We start from the raw sequence: 19,765 nt of genomic DNA on the forward strand, positions 1-19,765 counted from the left end.
GTTTCCTTTTTTATTTCTGGAAAGTTTTCTGTAATTATTGAATCTCTGTACCTTCTTCTATCCCGATGACTCGTAGGTTTGGTTTTTTTATGTTATCCCATATCTCTTGGATGTTTCTCTCGTGATTTTTAACCAGCCTTTCTGAGTTGGCTAGGCTCTTTTCAAGATGATATATGTTGTCTTCATTATCTGACGTTCTGGCTTCTACTTGCTCCACTCTGTTAGTGATACTCCCAATTGAGTTTTTAATTTGGTTTATCGTTTCCTTCATTTCTAGAATTATTGTTTGATTTTTTTTTATAATCTCTATCTCCTGATAAAGATGCTTAACTTCTTCTTTTATCTGTTTATGTAATTCATTTTCAAAGTGTTCTTTCCCTGTTTGGATTTGCTGTCTCGTATCCTCTTTAAGGTTCCATTCCATCTGTCTAAGGTATTCCTTGAGTTCTTTATATGACCATTTTTCTGCTGACTCTAGGTCCTCCTGAATATTTAGGCTGTCCTTCATTGTTTGTACTCCTTTTCTTCCTTGCTTTTTTATGCTGCTCATGTTACTTCTTGTTCTGTTTGACTGCTGAGTTACTGTTTACTCTTATAAATTTATTTGATGCTTGGGAGGAAAGATATTAGAAGGGAAGGGAAGAAGTCACTAAAGAGAATGAGAGTAGGCAGGTAGAATTCAAGGAAGGGGGAATAAGAAAATTAAAAAGAAATGAAAAGATAAAAGAAACAAAAACAAAACACACACAAAAAAGTTAGAAAATAGAGAAAGAAAGAAAAGAAAAAAATTTTTTTTACAAAAATAATAATGGTAATAAAAATAATGAAAATTAAAATTAAAAAAATTATAATAATAAATATAAAAAAATTAAAAAAAATTAGAAACATTAAAAAAAGTTAAAGAACAACAACAAAAAAAATTGAAAATGAAAGAAAAAAAAAGAAAAAGAAAAAAATGATAATAATAAATGCAGTCATAGAGTTTGATTAATTTCTCTTCCAGTAGGTGGAGCTGTGCCCACTGGGTCAAGCTTCTCCTCTCACTACGTGGGAACCAATCACTGTGTAGCAGCTCTTCCTCACAGACTGGGCGGGTCTCCAATCCTGAGTGCCTAGGGCCTTCTCTTGTGTTTCCTCAAGCCAGGCCGCGCTCACCTGTGACGCTCACCACAATACTGGCTACACACCATGTCTGCTGCTCCTGGGAGCCCTGTTGCGCTGGTTTCAATGCAGTTATCTCCTCCGCCGTGACGTCAGTTCTCTGCCAAGGTGACCGTTCGTTCCCTTTGCCGGGTGACCAATGGGGTCCTGACTGTCTCTCCCAATCCCTGTTTCAATCCTGTGGCCACTGCCTATGAAGGCTCGGTTGGTTTTTACCTCTGAAAGTTCCTAAGGGCCAACCAGTTATTTCAGCAGGATTGTTAGTGCTGAGTCACGAGAAGCAGGTGAACCGGAGCTTGGATGCAGCCGATCCAGGCTCGGTGTGTGTGTGTTCTGAGGGGCCCAGACTGTACACCCCAGATCCACGTCAGCTCAGCATTGCCTAGTGATCCTGAGCAAACAGCATTTATACAGTTTACAGCTCCCTATGCCCGCGCAGTTGAAGAGGTCAGAGACTTGATCTCTCCCCGCCCGGTGCCATGTTAGATCTCCTCAATGATATTCATGTTGCCCTTATAGCTTCCTGGCATAAGCAAGTTCTTGGGATTATACAAACTGCTGCTTCTGTTTCCAGTCTAGATTTCTAGAAATTAAACCCTGCCGCCGTCGCCTCTTCCCTGGGGCCACGCTCAGGGGTGCCGCGCTCGTCCGCGACCGTAGCTGCGCCGTCGACCGGTGCCCAGCCCCCGGGGCCCAAGCGGCTGCCGCCGTGGCTCTCCGGCTCCCTCCTCTGGAGCACGGGTCCCCTCGCAGGGGCATGCAGAACGAACCCAGAGCAGGCTCTGCCCGAGGGTGCAGCGGCGAACAGGCGACCCAGGCGCTCAAGGCTGCGGTCCAGCCTTTGGAGGACAGGGCTCGGCACGCAGCCCAGCTCCAACCTCTAGCTGCGGCTGCCGGACAATGTAGCCATAGCCATCTAGACAGCCGGCAGAAAGCAAATGGCGGCTCCCGCGGAGTGGATTTTCGGCACAGAAACTGCAGCCCAGCCAACGATCCCAATCCACAAACTTTCCCTGTATAAAAAAAATTCAAAAAAAAAAAAAAGGGCGGGGCGCACTGAGCTTTCTTTGCCTAGGGTACTTACAATCCACTGCTGATTACACATTCACCTTTTCTGCCTGGAGCAAAGTGAAAGAGTATAACTCCATTTTGTTTATGCCAATTTCTGGAGATTTATCTTGTAGCTTTGCTTTGCACATCTTTGCTTGATTTTTCACTTTCCTTGACTCTCTGTGTTGGTGTTTGTACATTTGACAATGTAGTCACCTCACCCCATATTCCTGGACTGATCTTAAATGGAAGAAGTCCCCACCAGAGAATCTATCAGTTCTTTACCTACACAGTGAAAATCAAACAGTTTGAGATTTTTTTTTTTCCTGTTTGCTCTACTGTCTCTATTAGACTAAACTGCTTTATCTATCATGACAAGACTTCATCAGTCCCATCAGAGCTCCAAGACTTGCAGTAAAAATGCCAGTTCCTTGAATGGTCTTAGAGAAGCTGAGAGCATTTAACACAAGAATCAACTCTTTCTATCCCTGGAAAAATTTTGGATTTTTCACATACTTTCTCTGTGCTGAAAGAATGAGATATTTTTTCATCCATTTGCTCTGTGGACTAAGGGGAGGGTGTGATATATGGTGTTTATTTTTTCAACCCGCCAATTCTGTTATCTGCCATATGGCAAGACAGTGCTGATCCCACTGGAGCTCTAAGACTAGCGATATAGCAGCCAGTCCTCCAGAGAGTCCTTCTCGGAAAAGTTGGGGTACTAAATGTGTGAACCAAACCCTTTTTTCTCTGCTGGGAACAAAGAGTCTCTTCCTGATCATCTGGCACTGCAATGGGGAATAGAAGTTCTGGTGAAAGTTTCTCCAAAATCTCTCTCCTAGATTTGGTGTGTCTGGCTTTGCATTTGCCTCAAGTGCAAGAGCCTTTAATTAGTTCTTGGATTTTTTATAAAGGGAATTTATCTGTCAATCATTACCTAACCAGTATGTTTTTGGGGAAAGGAGAGCCTAGGTTTTTCTATTACTCCATCTTGCTGGCATTACCTTCCCTGTAAATCTTTCCTTTTCTTTTTCACTTTAGTTTTTCTCTCTTTTCAGTTGTTATAGTTCTACCTGGTAGTCAAAAAGCAAAAAGAATATTTTGTATTTCACATGGGAGCGCACTTTATTTAAATAGCATCTGGTTCTAGAGATCTCACTTCTCTGTATGTGAATATTTTCCTTATCATTTTTTTTCTAGGTGCAGGAAAGAATCTTGTGTTACAAATGAAATTCTATTCTTCCAAGAAACACTTGCAAAAAGACTTTTATCTTTGTACCATTTCTTTGGAAATGCCCTCTATGGACTTAGAGTTCCTTCTCCTTTAGTGGTTTATAGTATTTACTGGGAGTGCTTGAGTGAAAGTTATACTCAGTAACTAGGTATGCACGTTTAAATAATGAGTATCTGAAATATATCCTCTGGAATGGTTAACTTATCAAGGCTATAATTGATAACCAGGTAAGAATTCATTTTTAAAATTGGAGAGAAGAACTGTTTTGTTTTTGTTTTTTGATACAACTCTCCTTGACCAATACCTTAAGATTTTTGTGTAAGTGGTAAACACAGAATACTCTCTCCCTCTCCACTGCTTCTATCCTCTTTCTATATTGAAATTTTAGTTTTCTTACCCAGATCTGGTGGTGCACACCAGTAATCCCAGTTGTTCAGGAGGCAGAGGCAGGAGAATTCCACATTCAACACTGGACTGGGCAACTTAGACTCTGTCTCAAAAATAAATAAATAAACAAACAAATAAGTAAATAAATCTGCTATTCTAAAATCAAATAAGGACACATTAAGGAAAGAAAACTACAGATCAGTATCCCTGAACAACTTAGATGCAAAAATCCTTAATTAAATATTAACAAATTGTATTCAACAACATATTAAGAAGATTGTATACCACTACAAAGTTGGTTTTATCCTAGAGATGCAAGAATGGTTTCAAATGCACAAATCAATAAAGGTAATTTATCATATAAATAGAATTAAGGACAAAAATCACTTAGTCATCTCAATAGAAGCAGAGAAAATCTTTAACAAAATTCAGCACTCATTCATTATAAAAGTGACTGATGAAACTAGGGATGGAAGGAACCTACATCAATATCATAAAGTTCATTTATGAAAAGTACAAAACCAACTTCATAGTAAATGAGGAAAAACTGAAAAAATTTCCCTTAAAATCTGGAATAACACAAAGATCTTCACTCTCACCACTCTGATTTAAAATAGTGCTAGAAATTCCAGCCAGAGCAATTAGGCAAGAAAAGACATAAAAATAAAAAAGGAAGAAGTCAAGTTATCACTGTTTTTGGATGACATACTCTTATACTTAGAAGATTTTTAAAAAAGTCCACTAAAAGACTGCTAGAGCTTATAAACAAATTCAACAAAGTCACACTTTACAAAATCAACATACAAGAATCAAAACATTCCTGTATACCAAAAACTAATCTTCTGAGAAAGAAATCATAAAACAATTGCATTCACAATAGCTTCAAAAAACAAAACATCATCATCAACAACAAAAATCCCCTAGGAGTAAATCTAAATAAGAAGGTGAAAGACCTCTAATATGAAAACTATACAACACAGAAGAAATAAATTGAAAAAGGCACAGGAAGATGGTAAGACCTCCCATGTTCATGGATAGGCAGAATCAATATTGTTAAAATGGCCACACTACCAAAAAAATACATACAAATTCAATGCAATCCTTCTCAACATACTAATGACATTCTTCACAGAACTAGAAAAAATAAAGTCTTAAAATTATTTTGGAAGAATAAAAAACCCAGAATAACCAAGAATCCTAAGCCAAAACAAAACAAAACAATGCTGGAGTCATCACAATACCTGATTTTCCAATTATACTACAGATATATAGTAACAAAGATGGCATGGTGCTGGTGTGATAGTAGGAGCAAATGTGACTCCATTTTGTTTTATGACTTCATCCTGTAAAACGACCATGCCAAGTAGAAGAGTCATGACTGGGGCAAAATGTTCTTTTCCTTTTGCTATAGAAACCTTTAAGAACACGGAACTACCTAATGGGGTATTGTTTCTGTAACTGGGGTGACTGGGCTAACTGTGATTGGTTAGGCTTCCCTCTGCTTGACTGCACTGTCCTGCTTCTGTAACCTGGCTTGCTTGCATTGGCTAGACCCCCTGAACATCCCTTTTGCGGTTTTCAGGCTTATAAGGAGTGCCCTTGCAATTGTTTGGGGCTGATCAGGGGAATAGCTTTATGTTCTGGTCAGCCGCCACCGGTGTGCTTCAATAAAGGCTTGATTCGATTATACGTGAGTGGTCTGGAAGTCAGTTTATGAAACCCTGGGACAAAGCTTTAACTATAACACTGGCATAAGAACAGACACACAGACCAATGGTACAGAGTAGAAGACATAGAGACAAACCCACATATAGTCATCAGATCTTTGACAAAGGTGAAAAAACCATATATTGGAGAAAAGACAGCTTTTTAAACAAATGATACAGAAAAAAAGTGGTTATCCATATATAGAAGATTGAGAGTAGGCCCTTATCCCTCACCCTGTACAAAAATAAACTCAAAATAGATCAAATTCCTAGAAATTAAACCAGAAACTATGAAACTCTGGAGATAAATGAAAGGTCAACACTCCAACATATAAGCACAAGCTTCTACTTTCTCAATGGGACCACTAATATTCAAGAAATAATGCCATTAGTTAATAAATGGGATGACATCTAATCAAAAATCCTCTGCACATCAAAGAAAGCAATTAAAAATTTAAATAAAGAACCTACCAAATGGGAGAAAAAAAATCTTTTCTAATTATTCTTCTGACAGAGGATTAATATGTTAAATATATAAAAAACTCAAAAAACTCAACTCCAAGAAGCAAATAACCCAATTAATAAATGGGAAAATGAATTCAACAGACACTTCTCAAAAGAAAAAAAATACAAATGGTCAACAAATATATGAAAAATGCTCAAAATCATTAGCAATTAGGGAAATGCAAATCAAAACTGCCTAAGATTTCATTTCACACTAGACAAAATGGCAGTCTTCAAGAAAACAAACAATAGCAAATGCTGGAGAGGATGTGGAAAAAAGGAATACACTGTTTTACACTGTTGGTGGGATTGTACATTAGTACAACCACTATAAAAATCAGTATGAAAGTTTCTCAAAAGACTAGGCATGGAACGGCCATATGATCCAGGAGTATCATGTCTTGACATTTATTCTGAAGACCTGGAGTCCATATGCTAGAACAATACATGCATACTCATGTTTAGAGTGGTACAATTCACAACAGCCAAACTATTGAACTAGCCCAGGTGTCCATACATAGATGAATAGAAAAAGAAAATGTAGTATATATACACAATGGAGCTTTATTTAGCTATAAAACAGAATAAAATCATGTCATTTGCAGTAAAAAGGGTGGAACTTGAGACCATTATATTAAGGAAAAAAGCCAAGCTTGGAAGGTCAATAATGGTCATATATTTTTTCTCTCATATGTGAAAGCTAGAGAGAAAAAAGAAAAAGAAAGGTGAGAGGTGTATCTCATGAAAATAAAAGGGAGATCAGTAGAATAGAGGAAAAGATCAAGGGGTGAGAGGAAGGGGTGGGGAAACATAGGAGAGTGATATTGGCCTAATTATATTGTGTGCTTGTGTAAATATGTAACAACAAATCCCACCAATAAGTACAACGATAATGCACCAATAAAAAATGTGCATGTTTGTGGGGGGGGGATAAACAAACAAACAAATAAATAAATAAAGGACTGAGTGTAGTTCAATAGTAGAGTGCTACTATTGAACTGGGTTCAATTTCCAGCATTGAAAAATAAAAAATAAAAAAGAAGACATTTTAGTTTCCTTGATGAAAGAGACTCTATCTCACTATTTTGGTTTGTGGAATATATAGAAAAGCATTTCATACTTAATAATATTCAATACAAATCTATGACTTAAAATTTGAAAAAGGAAATAATCAGTTGCAAATGCATTATGAATAAGCAGAAGTCCTAATAAGACAAACAAGTCATATATTTAGCAGATTGAACTATAACTTGAAAAGATCATTTATCATGCTTTATATGGACATTTTAAAGTTGTATGAATTATTATAATAAGCTCTCATTAACAATGATTACATTGTTTAACCAAGATATCTTACTTTTTAATATATATAGTTAGGTTTAACTATATGATTGGTATCTGTTTCCTCTAAGAAACTATATTCATGTATTCATCTAGGTAAACATTCATAATACTAAGGCAGCACCATTTTGATTCATGTGTTCTCCACTGGTGATGATATCATCTTTCCTTAACTGAATAACAACAACAAAACAAATACATTGTTCTGTCTAAAAAGGTGATATGGAATGGATTCTGCCTTTGTTTGTTCATATCATATGCACTATTAGTGTTATTGAATAATCTAAAGTCAGGAAGCCTCTCTTTTCTAGCTCTTGGTGGTGCTGGCATACAGAAAACATTATGTTTTATACCGTTCCAGTTTAAGAGGATACTATTTTGAAAACAGCCACATAAAAATAAAGTTATACAAGTGTGCAATAAATTAAACTGTGCTGTCTTTGGATGTTGTAAGATATATATAGGCAACATCAAATAGTTAGGCTTACTGCTATCTTTTTTATTATCTGATGCAAAATGTAAAGTACCTAATTTTCATGTCATTGGAAGCTATCCCATTATTCTTACTCCCTTACTTTTATCATGTGTTTAGGTGTGTCCTACTTAACCTCACATATTCTTAGTGTTTATGTTTTGTGTGTTATGTGTCATTATAGACAGAATATTTGATTCAGTTACACTTATGGGTTGATAATAGAATATCAGTGAGGTAAATAAAACTGTTTTTTTGGGGAGGAGCAAGAAAAAAATCCCACAGCTAATGCAGAGGAAGGGCTACCTGAATTTAACTTTTCCTTTTTCCCTTTTTTGTACAATTACTTTTTCACTGTAAGAAATAAGATTTAAAAATGAATGTCTTTGACTTGTTCTTTCTATTCTTGCTACAGTAAAATAATATTAATAAAATGAAATATCAGGGATCACAAAGGTGTGGCAGGACTTGATACCTCCTAAGCCAAAGAGTACAGGGGAGAATGTCATGATGTAACTTAAGGTCAAGAAGCAGTCAGATGCCCTTAATATATCATGATAGTACTTTCAGAATAATGGAGTTAGAACTTCAGAAAATCCACTCCTTTGAAAAAATAGGGATAACATTGGCAAAATTTATAAAAATAAACCTTTATTGAAACCTGGCAATTAACCAAGCCTTTCAATAATTAAAGGAAAATTTAAAAACACAGCTAGGTGTTGATAAGGCAGTGAGATTTGCAATGTTTTAACTTGTCTTTTTTTCTCATCCTCTTTTCACTTGAAGGTAGTATTGAGATTTTCTACTTTGATGAACACAAAAAGGATGAGGAACAATGAGCCTCAGAGAAACTACAAAATTTTAGTAATGAAAATGATTTGGCACTGGTATAAGAATATACATATAGATAAACATAATTGATTTCAGAATCCAGAAGTAAACTCTCATTTTTATAGTTAATTCATTTTTGACAAAAGTACCCCTACAACTCAGTGGTAGAAGAAATAGATTTTCAACAAATATTTTAGTATTCTTGGACCCTTCTATTACACAAGTCAATTCAACAAGGATAAAATACATAAAAGTAAGAGATAAAACTGTAAAATTTTTAGAAGAAATAATAGGAGTAAATATTTGTGTTCTTAGATTAATTTTTTTAGGTATGGCATCAAAGTATAAGTGACAAAAGGAAAAAATCAGCAAATTTAACTGCATTAAAATAAAAACCTTGTGCTTTAAATACTCTCAAGAAATTGTAAACAGAGTTCAGGATATTTGCAAAATATATTTGATACTGGATAATGTATTTGGTCGACAACATAAAATGACCTCCATCCACTCAAAATGAAATGATAACTGAAATAAAAATTAGTCAAAGAATTTAGAGCAATAGATATCTCTCCAAAGATTCTTGTATACAAATGTTCATCCAGTAAGCACATCTAGAGAGTCTCCATATTATTAGTTATTAAGGAAATTCAGATGAAACCTACAATGAGATACCACTTCCAACCCACTAGGATTTGCATAATTAAAAAAAAGAGGGACCCAGAGATATAGTTCAGTGATTGGATGCATGCTTATTTAGTATGTGTTAGATTCTGGGTTTGATTTCCATTATCACACACACACACACAAAAAGAATAAAGGAAAATAGTAAATGTTGGGAATGAATTGCAACCCTCATACAGAGCTGATGGAATTGCAAATATCTGAAGTCACTTTGGACAACAGTTTGGCAGTTCTCAAAATGTTAAAGTTAACATATGATTCAGCAATCTACTTCTTGGCATGTACCCAAGAGAATAAAAAACATGTCCACACAGAAACCTGAACACCAATGCTCCTGTCGCTATTGTTCATAATAGCTGAGAAGTGAAAGCAATCAAATATCCATCACTTGATGAATGGATAAACAAAATGTGGCACAACAAAAAAAATATAATTTGACACTAATAAGGAATGAAGCACTAATAGATGAACCTTGAAGAAGTTATGCAACTGAGGGAGCCAAGCACCAAAGGGTACATGTGGCATGATTTCACTTTATCATATGTTCAGAATAGGGGTAAATCCTTTGAGATTTAAAGTAGGTGAGTGGTTGCCAAAAGCTGAGAATAGAGTGGAATGGGGAGTGACTGCTAATAGACACACATTTTCCTTTAATGATGATGAAAATAATCTGAAATTGATAGTGGAAACAGCTTTGAATATAGTAACAACTTTTTAATTATATACTTTTCTTTTCTTTAGAAGAGCTTTGGGCTGGACTATTAGGCCTCAGTAGCCACAATGAAATTGTAAGCAACTTTATTTTATTTTATTTTTTGTGGTGCTGGGAATCAAACTCAGGGTCCAGTATGCTGTACCACTGAGTGGTATCCCCAATTGTATACTTTAAAAGAGTGAATTGTTTTCTTAGGTGAATTATGTTTCAGTTAAGCTACTGTATACTACCACGATAATTAATTTAGATCTGGACCTGGTGAGGGATATTAGCAAGAGATTAATTTTTATGGTATTGGATACCTTAGAAATAAACCAAATACCAGTTCTTCAGAGGAGATCAAAGAATACTAAAGAGAGAAAGAGATCAGGAGGTTGCCAAATGTCTGTTGTCCTTCTGCTCACCAGGTTTCACCCTTCCTTCCTTATATCCCATAGTATAAGCTTGTAAAAATGGACCTGTGTAACATATTACTATTATTTTAATTAATTAATTTATTTTTACTGGTACATTATAATTATACACAATAGCAGGATTCCTTATGCCATCTTTGTGTGTGCACATATGTTAACTTGGTCAATCTCATCCTCCAATATTTTTCCCTTGCCGCACGTTATTTATAAAGTAACTTTCCATCCTGTTGCTACTCATGCACCCTTTCCTCATCAAATCTATACTATTCTTTATGAACATATAATCTCAATATCTTCCTTTTTATTCTGTATTATATTAGCAAATATTTTGCAAGTTAAAACAATAGATAGTGAATTTCTTTTTGTTTGCTCAAGCAGGTTCAACAACTGTGCAATGAATAGTGAGAAGGTAGACTCTAACTGAACTCTTTACTCCTATAGGCCTGAAATATGTTCTTTCTTCCCCATTCTTGTATTTGGCTTACCTTGATTGTGCTTATTTTTCCAAGGGGGTGTCCCAGTGTGTTTTCTATCTACTGATTACTAGTTCCAATGATCAATTTATCTGGTATGATGGATTCCTGTTGGAAGTCTGTCACAGGACAAGAGAATAGATAGATCACTGTGAATCTTTATATCAACTGACTATTGATTTCACACAAATTACATTAGAAGCCTCTTTATTATAGCAGAATTTTAATGCAAAAGTAAAACCGTAGCATAGAGTAAGAACACGCAGTAATTGGAGGTGCACAGTGGCAAATGGCCGGATAAGCCCTCAATTTTAGGGATATGCATTGTCTATTTCATTTGAACATGGAGAGGATTGATGTTCTGGAAATCCAAATTAAATTATGCAAACATAGTCTGTACATGGAATAAAAAGACTCTGAAAAAGTAACTAGAATTAATTGGAATTCCTATCCAATTTCTTGCACATAATTCTTGCTTTCGTACTATTTTTTCTTTTGGAAACGGACTAATGTAACCTATTAATCTTAGGTAGAATTGCTTATTTTCTAGGATAGTGAAGTAATTACATAGTTGTTTTTATCAAAGTGTTTTATTTTTGTTCCTATCTGGGATAGAGTAAACAAACATCTAATTTATGTCAACATTTTACAAAGCTGAGTAAATGACAGTGTCAATACACACTTGAAAGGAATATTTGCTTCCAATTCATTGGGAATAATTGAGGTGACAAAAATCTCTTATCAACAGTCCCTCCCTGAACTACAGCTTGTGATGAAGTAAAAATGTATTACCATACTCTTTCCCCCTCTATCTCCTTGAATTTCACTTTTTAATTTTTTCTTCTAGTAACTGAGTGACATTCAGGCAACACAAAGCCTGGCAGAAGTTGGAGAAGAACAAGTCTAAAGTTTTCTCTGTGTTTGGTTGTAACACTGAGTTATAGTTCGAATACTTGGAGCTCCTAGCATTAGACTACTTGATGAAAAAGCTCCATTTCATCCAGCAAATTATCCCAAGCTCAAGGCACAGAGGGGTTGCATAGGTGTGGACCTTGTCTGCTAAAGCAATTTTTAAGGGCCAAGAAGAAAAGGCTTCAATCTGAAACCATACAGAGGATTTCCTCTGTTTTATGAGATGGATGTTGAGGAAAGACCTTTTATTTATATAGGAAAGTGTATAACAATAGATGTAGATTCTGCTATTAGGCCTCCTCTTTCTCATTTACTCTAAGAAAATTTGAAATTCAAAAAGAAAAGAGCAGAAGTGCAAAAAAGAAAAAAAAGCAGGATGTCTTGAATATGCTATAGATGTAACAATTAACCTTTAGAACAGGGCATCCCTACGTCAGGGCTCTATGCTCAAAGTCTGTTTACAGAAGGAGGCATTAATCAAGACATATGAATCCATTTATAACATCTTTGCACTGTTGCTGACTCCAGAGAGAGCTGGAGAGTGAGATGGCTGATGCCTGACAGCTAATTTAAAGCCAAGGTCTTCACTGCCCAGAGATTTATCAGAGAGTCAAGCAGCCAGGATCTTTTATGACTTGTACCTTCTCCCTTTTCAGAGGTAGTAAATGGAAAAGACAGAAAAAGAAGGTGTCGTCTATTGCAGCTGGGTAAAATCACATAAACACCATGCCCTGGGCTTTCATTATAACACCCCCTTCTTAGCTAATTACTGTCAGCATTAAATTACAGAGTTAGAGGCCCCACTCAATACCAATTCATTCATTTTAGGTCACAGTTTGGCAGAAAACCAGTAGGGAAAGGCCAAACCTTTATCCACTAAGCCTTTTATTTCTGACTAAACAAAAGTCTTGACAAGTAGTACAATTTGCATCAAGCAGGGCTACACCAAAGGCCGATTAATAGATTTCTTAAAAAATAAAGATTTGCTATAGCCTCCAGTCTCTTTGACAGGACTTATCATTTTGTATATCAAAGGAGTCAGCAGGTTGTAGATTATTTTCTTCTCGGTTGAAGCATTGTATCTTGCAGTATTATCAACCTTACAAACAATGAGCATAATGATTTTTAAAGACAGATCTGAGAGCTTGTCTTCCAATGCTGTCCTGGAGAGGTAAAATTTTTGGTGGCATTGACTTTTTACAATGTGTGGATTGGACAGATATTATTGTCCTAATCGTTTGAAATTCCACTGTTACATACAGGTGGTCAGAACAAAATGTGCCTTAAGACATGCAGAAAAGTTGTAATCTGCTTATATATTTTCTGGGGTAAAAGATATATAAAACTACTAATCTTCCAGGTGTTTGATTTTCTTTTTTACTATTTAACTGCCATTCTTCTGTTTATTTAGGAAAAAGAAACTGAAAGTACTTACAGTATAGTATATATGGTTGGCAGTTTTATATAGTTTCTGTACACTGATTTTTCTGATCGTTTAGAATATTGAAATGAGAAGTTCAAAAATCAAAATATCTCAAAGTTATGCAGAGATGAGTGACAATATTTCTCTGTAAGAATGGATTTCTTCTGATCTGCTGTGCTTGGGTTTTAGGACATAAAGAATATGATTTTGATTGAAACACTTTTTGCTTTGAGTGAAGACTCATTGAAGCCTAGTTATAACAGAGCCCATACTGTGTATCTTCTCAAAGATAACCCCATTCATTTAATTATTATAAGAACAATGTGAGTTAGAGATGATCCCATCTCCATTTAAGAGCTAGGAGAAGTTAAATATCTTGCTGAAGGCTACTTGCTGTTAAGAGTCTTGAAGCTCAAGTGTTCTGTCTTGGAGGCCACTGACTTTTCTACTAAATATTATCCCTCCTGCACACTGGATTGTTAGGAATGGAAAATTAGTTTCCTGATGGGCTCATGATTGCTATTATTACTTGTCAATATTTACATGCAGCACTCCCCAGTAAAGTTTCTGGAAAAAAAAAATAGTTTGTTCTTTTTAATTGCCCAACCAAGAGTTTTTCTTCATTTCATGGATTGCTTTGATAATATTTACATTTGTACACAACCAGAACAAACAAAGCTCTCAGGGTGTTGCTCTAATTTTCCCCTTGTCTTTTCTCCTATCTGGACTGGAAGAATTAATAAATACTCATGACAAGGTCTTAACACAGTGGAAATGGCTAATTTCCAGGGTCACACTGAAGCAGGAAGGTATGGAAATGTAGTAGTTGGTAAAGATCCATTTAGGATGTTAGATCCCTGAGACTTTCAGGGATTGGGGAATGGCAGTTACATTTACAGTACAAACATTATACATCAGTTTCTGCCCCTCCTCTTTCAGCGCCCAGTGGAAAGAGCCTTTCAGTTAAGATGGATTCTATAATTGCAAAGAGGTTGTTAATAAGACATTTATTTGACAGATATATTTTGTGCCTATACTTTTTTCCCAAGACTAAATCAGAATGAGGTGGCCTTTGAAGTGTTTTCAAAGTGCCTGGTATTATGCTGAATGCTGGGGAGGGGTGAATAATGAATAGGACATGTGCCCTCTGACTTCAAAGAAATGAAGGTGCAGATGTTTATAGAGCGTACAATAATAAAAACAATCACACAGTATAGAGTAGAGGTAAACAGAAGATGTTAGAACTCTGAGAATGGGGGCTAAGGAAGGCTTTTGCAGAGGGTAGCTTTAAAAAATGGAAAGGGATTTGCCAAGCAGAGGTTGAAACTTCAGGTTCAAATATAGCCAAGAGGATGTGAAACAGGCCGACATATCATGAAGATGGAGTCAAAGAGAGGGATAGGAAGTCAGGCACGAGGCCGTGAAGAGACTTGTGGGCATGGAGATCAGAAAGCTTTAAGGTCACTGAGAGACACCGAAGAGCTTTAGTGGGCTTTCACCATGATCAACACATGGTCAGATTCTTGGTTGGTAAGATCATTCAGCAATAAGGGACAGATTTCAGAGGAGTAAAACTAGATGCATGGAGACTAGTTAGGACCTCCTGTCAAATTATCTTTAAGCACAAAGACGTATTAAAGAAGCACTAGCACTCTTAAAAGATTTCTAAATTTGGTGGTGGGCTGCTGTTCTATTGTAACACTTTTAAGCGCTTACAATGATCAACCCAGATCTTCAGCTGTATGGATGAGAGAAAAGAGACCCTGAGATGGAGATCCGTATATGAGAGGTGTGCTGGAAGTGCCCTCAGAATCACTACCTTCAGGAAAGGGAAGAAAGCAGGTTGGGGCAGAAGGAGTTGAGCTGTGACCCAGTCACAACATGGGCTCAGCCAGCCTGTGGGGTGCCCATGAACTGGAAGGCTGGGGAGCTGGGTCATTGGATACAGCCTGCCTCCAGGGAGGGGAGAGACTCCTGGGCTGCGGGTGATTCCTGGACTGGGTCTCAGTTTCAAGCCATCAGTGGCAACAGGCTGGCAGCTGGGGAATGAGCGCCTCTGTTGGGTGCTTAGGGGCAGCAAGGCATCCATTACACTAAAGATGTTAAAATCCTCCCGAGAACATTCTTGTAGAGTAACCATGCTCAAGAGCCCTCTTAGGCCTTTGCACTTGCTCTCTTCAGCCTGGAATATTCTTTTCCCTGCCCTTTTAGTGCTGCCTGGTTCTTGACACTTGGTTTTCACTTCTCCAGAGAGAAGGTTTTTCCAATTACTTTGTGTAGTCAGCTTCACCTCCAACAGCCTCTGTCCAGGACATCACCTTGTTTTATTTTCTTTATAAACATCAACAGATAATGAGGATTCGCCATCCCTGAAAATGTATGCTCCAGGGATCTTTTCTATCTCACTCACTGCTGTATTCCCTATACCCAGAACAGTTGCTGGTCACATAGTAGGTGCTCAATCAATATTTGATAAGTGAATTAATAAAAATTAAATGTAAAAGAATGGGTATTAGGAGAGTTAAAATTTCTCAAATAAGGGATCCTGAAGGAATTTTTATCTTTTGCACTTGACATTGGTGAAAATCAAGTGCAGAAAGACAGTTTGTATGTCATCACTCTTCCACAGTGTTCAGTCACCCACAGAGAGCTACTGGAGACCAGCTCTTGATCATGTAAGATGGATAGGCCTCTGGCGAGAGCTGAGCTCTAAGATCTCATATTGAGCATCTACATATATATTTTTGCCTCTGGGAAGTTTGAGGGCTTATTACTGTTCTAAAAAAAAAACCTGTCTTAGCAGAACATAAATTATCTATTAAAGAGAATTTTGTAATTTTAACAGAAAAAAATCATGAGTGGAATTTGTGTGGAATGGACAAGATATTCCTCCATAATCACCTAAACCATTTTCTTTCAAATAGAAGCAAACTAAAAAAATGTAGTAAGTTTCATGGCAAAAAAGGCACTTAGCACAGCTTGAAGAATCAAATTATTCTAGAAACAATGCTGCTGTACTTGGCTTTAATTTGAATTTGAGTTAGCTCTTAGACCAGATTTAGAGTCTAGCTTCATGACAACTACTGTCTTCAGAAGCGCCTGCAAATAGCAGGGCGTGGGACTCTTTCCTCTGGTCTTCCCCTGCCTGCTGTGTCAGTGTCGAACTTGATGTAGAGATTCCAGTTCAGAAAGCACTCCTGTTTATTCAAGAATAGAAGATATATCTGGAAATCATTTATTCAAGCCCTTATCACTAGCCGGAGATTAATGGACATCTTTTTGTATACTTTTTTTCTTACTCATATTTCAATGTTTAGATTCTTTTAGTACAATGTTAGGTCTTCTGATTCAATTAAGCAAGTCCAGAGAACAGATAGAAAAGCATTGGGTACTTATTAAAGGCACTGAGGATGGAAAGGCAGAGCTCCCTTATCTTCATCTAATGGAAAGGGAGAGTGAAGAACCATAGAATACGATCTGGGCAAATGTATGTGCAGATTTAGCTTTGCTAAAGGAAGTTCCATTTAACTACAGAACAGTTCAAGGCAGAAATAGATGTTACAGGATATGGTGAACATCTGGTTGTCATAGGTGTTCATATAAAGCATGAGCAGACCTTTCAAAGGAGGTCCTAGAAGGGATACAAGAAGCAGAAGCAACGTGATCTTCAACGTTCTTTGCAGCCTTAATGTCCTAAAGTACAGAATGGCTCCATGATTTTGTGTCACCGGATAGCTGTTCATTGCCATTGATGCCATACCTTTAAAATTATAGTTGTTACTCCCTTTAAATCCAACCTTTCCTTTGGACTTCCCATCCATCCAGTCACTTCAATCCGAAACTTCTGAGTCATTTCGACATTAGTCTCTCTTTTCTTAGCTATATCCACATCCCTTTTTGTTTTGATATAGGGTCTCAGGAAGTTGCTGAGGCTGGCCTTGAACTTACAATCCTCTTGCCTCGGTCTTCTGAGTTGCTGTGATTACTATGATTACAGGCTTGTGCCACAGTGCCCAGCATAGCACCATATTTCTAAAGAGTAATTTCATAATTCTAGCTCTTGATTTTTTAGACTTAGATATGATATATTGCCTTCCTAGCAGCAAGTTTATTCTCTTTCATCACTTTGCCCATCTCCTTATTCATCTTTCCCCCCATTATGCTAAGATTAAAGAATTATTCAGTCCTGTTATTATGACAGTTCACAGTTGAGGTGTGTACTCTGCTCTTTCCTTCCAACTTTTAATTTTTCTGGATTTAATAATTATGTTTTTTTTTGTTTGTGTGTACATTTTATTTATTTTCCATAGACATATTTATCATTAGTTCAACCCTAAACTCTTCTACATTCCTCCAAGTCCTTTGCAATTTATTTAGATGAATCAGCTAGTTAATTTCATCTCTTGAAGAAACACTCTCAGAATCTTTTGGTTGGTTCTGACCTGCAGTGGTCCAGACTAGTTTGTTTTATTAGCTGCTGTACCATTGACATCCTGGGATTTCTTATGATTTCCCTGATGATACCCCTTTCCTCCTGTTCAGAGCCCTATTTTCCTGTAGTTTCTATCTTTTTATTTCTTGGTTGACTCCTTCATTTTGGTGGAGTCACTCACTTCCAGAGAAGGGTGCTTGAAGATAAATGTTTTGAAATTTACTTTAAGACCTTGAAAAGAAAACATTTCTGTTCTACCCTTGTTCTTGATTCATAATTTTTGGCTGGTGATACAATCCTAGAATTACTTTTCCCCCCCAAATTTTTAATGCATTGCTTTCTTCTTTCCATAGTTGATATTAGGAAACTTAAAGTCATTGTGACTCCCTAAACTTTGTATGTGAACCAGGTCTCCTCCCTCTGTAAGAATTTGTAATATTTTTTCTTTTCTCTCACTGTTCTGAAATTTCAAAATATTTATTTTTACCCCCGGTGGTGACCTTTAAGAATCAAGGAAACCATGTCTTTCAGCGTTGGGCTATTTTCTTGAATTATTTCTTTAGTTATTTCTTCCCCTTCATTTTCTCTGGTTTGCTAGAAACTCCACTACTCAGCTTGTGGGTCTTCTGGGCTGGATGTCAGTATTTCTGTCTAAAAATATTTGTCATTACACTGGCATTTTGCTCTGTTCTTGGAGATTTATTCATGGTTATTTTCCAAATAACTCTCTATTCTATTTTTAATTTCTAGTATTAGATTTTCACTGAATTTTATTTTGCTTTACTTTGTCTTGATAATATTCTATTATTGTTTCATAGATATGATATATCTTTTTTATTTTTCTGAGTTTATTTACATTAGTTTTTAATCCCTTGCTCTCTGAAGAGTATATTTCCTTTGAGTTACTTTTTAAATTGATTAGTTAAATTTTGGTGTCTGATATTAATGCTAGAAATTTTCTCATGTATCTAATGATCCTCATATATAATAGTAGGAAATTAGACTTGCAAATGTGAGTGGATGATACTGGGTCTTCCCGTTGAAGGACTCCTGAAAACAGAGTCTTTAAGTCTTTCTGTTTAGGCTGGTCAAATTAGCCAGAAAAAGAGTGTTTTCATATCTTGTCTAGGGAACATATGTTTGTTTCTAGAATTCTGGGAGCCAAATTAAAAGAGGTGGGAGTCTTAGCATGGGACATGTAAACATTAACTTCATACCCTTATTTTCAAGAATTCTACTTGTAGGGAAGGGGAGTCAACCCTCCAGAGGTCTCTCACATGTCACTGCTCACAAATACATTCTTAGTTCCCAAGTGTATTCATGCATTTCCCAAGTGTATACATGCATGTATTCATGTATTTCAGTTTTTCTGTGCTCTTCTGCTGGTCATGTGAGCTTCCAGACTCAAAGTGACAGCAAGTTAGACTCCCCATCCATATCTCTGACTCTAATCCCCCGGTTACTGTCTTCTCTGTGCCTATTTTACTCACATTCTGCTAGATATATGGTAGGCCACACATTAGATGCTTTCCAGGACAGTATAGAAATACCTGCTATGACCCCCCAGTCCCCTACAGCAGCAGGCTGCACTGTGGGCTTCTTACAATGGATCCTCCTTAACTCTCCATGTGCCAGATGAGAAACCCAAAGCATTTTCCAAATACCAGTTTGCTGTGCAGCTTCTGGATCAATTAAGTTCAGGCTTCTTTTCTGTTCTGCAGGTTTTTCTGTGCCAAATTGGTCTGTTTTCATCTCTATATGTTATCCCTCCCTTCTGTGGTAAGTCAGTGCTTCTGCCATTGCTACAAACTACTTGGCTTCAAGTGGGTACTTTTTTTTTTTTGGTCCTTTTTCCAATATACCTAAATTTCTCATCTCTAAGAGACTCTGAGTGTCTGATTTTGAATTTTAGTGAATCCCTTCTTTAACCCACTTAGCTGAGAAATAGTACTCTCACTACTGGAATTGTGAGCCACAGAGCAATTGGAAATGCAGCTTTCCTCTAAGCTGCCATCTTGAATCTCATCTTT

Source organism: Marmota monax, unplaced genomic scaffold (genome assembly GCF_021218885.2).
Source record: "Marmota monax isolate L192 unplaced genomic scaffold, Marmota_monax_Labrador192_F-V1.1 WCK01_AAM20220418_F8-fsc00010, whole genome shotgun sequence".
Classification (NCBI taxonomy): domain Eukaryota; kingdom Metazoa; phylum Chordata; class Mammalia; order Rodentia; family Sciuridae; genus Marmota; species Marmota monax.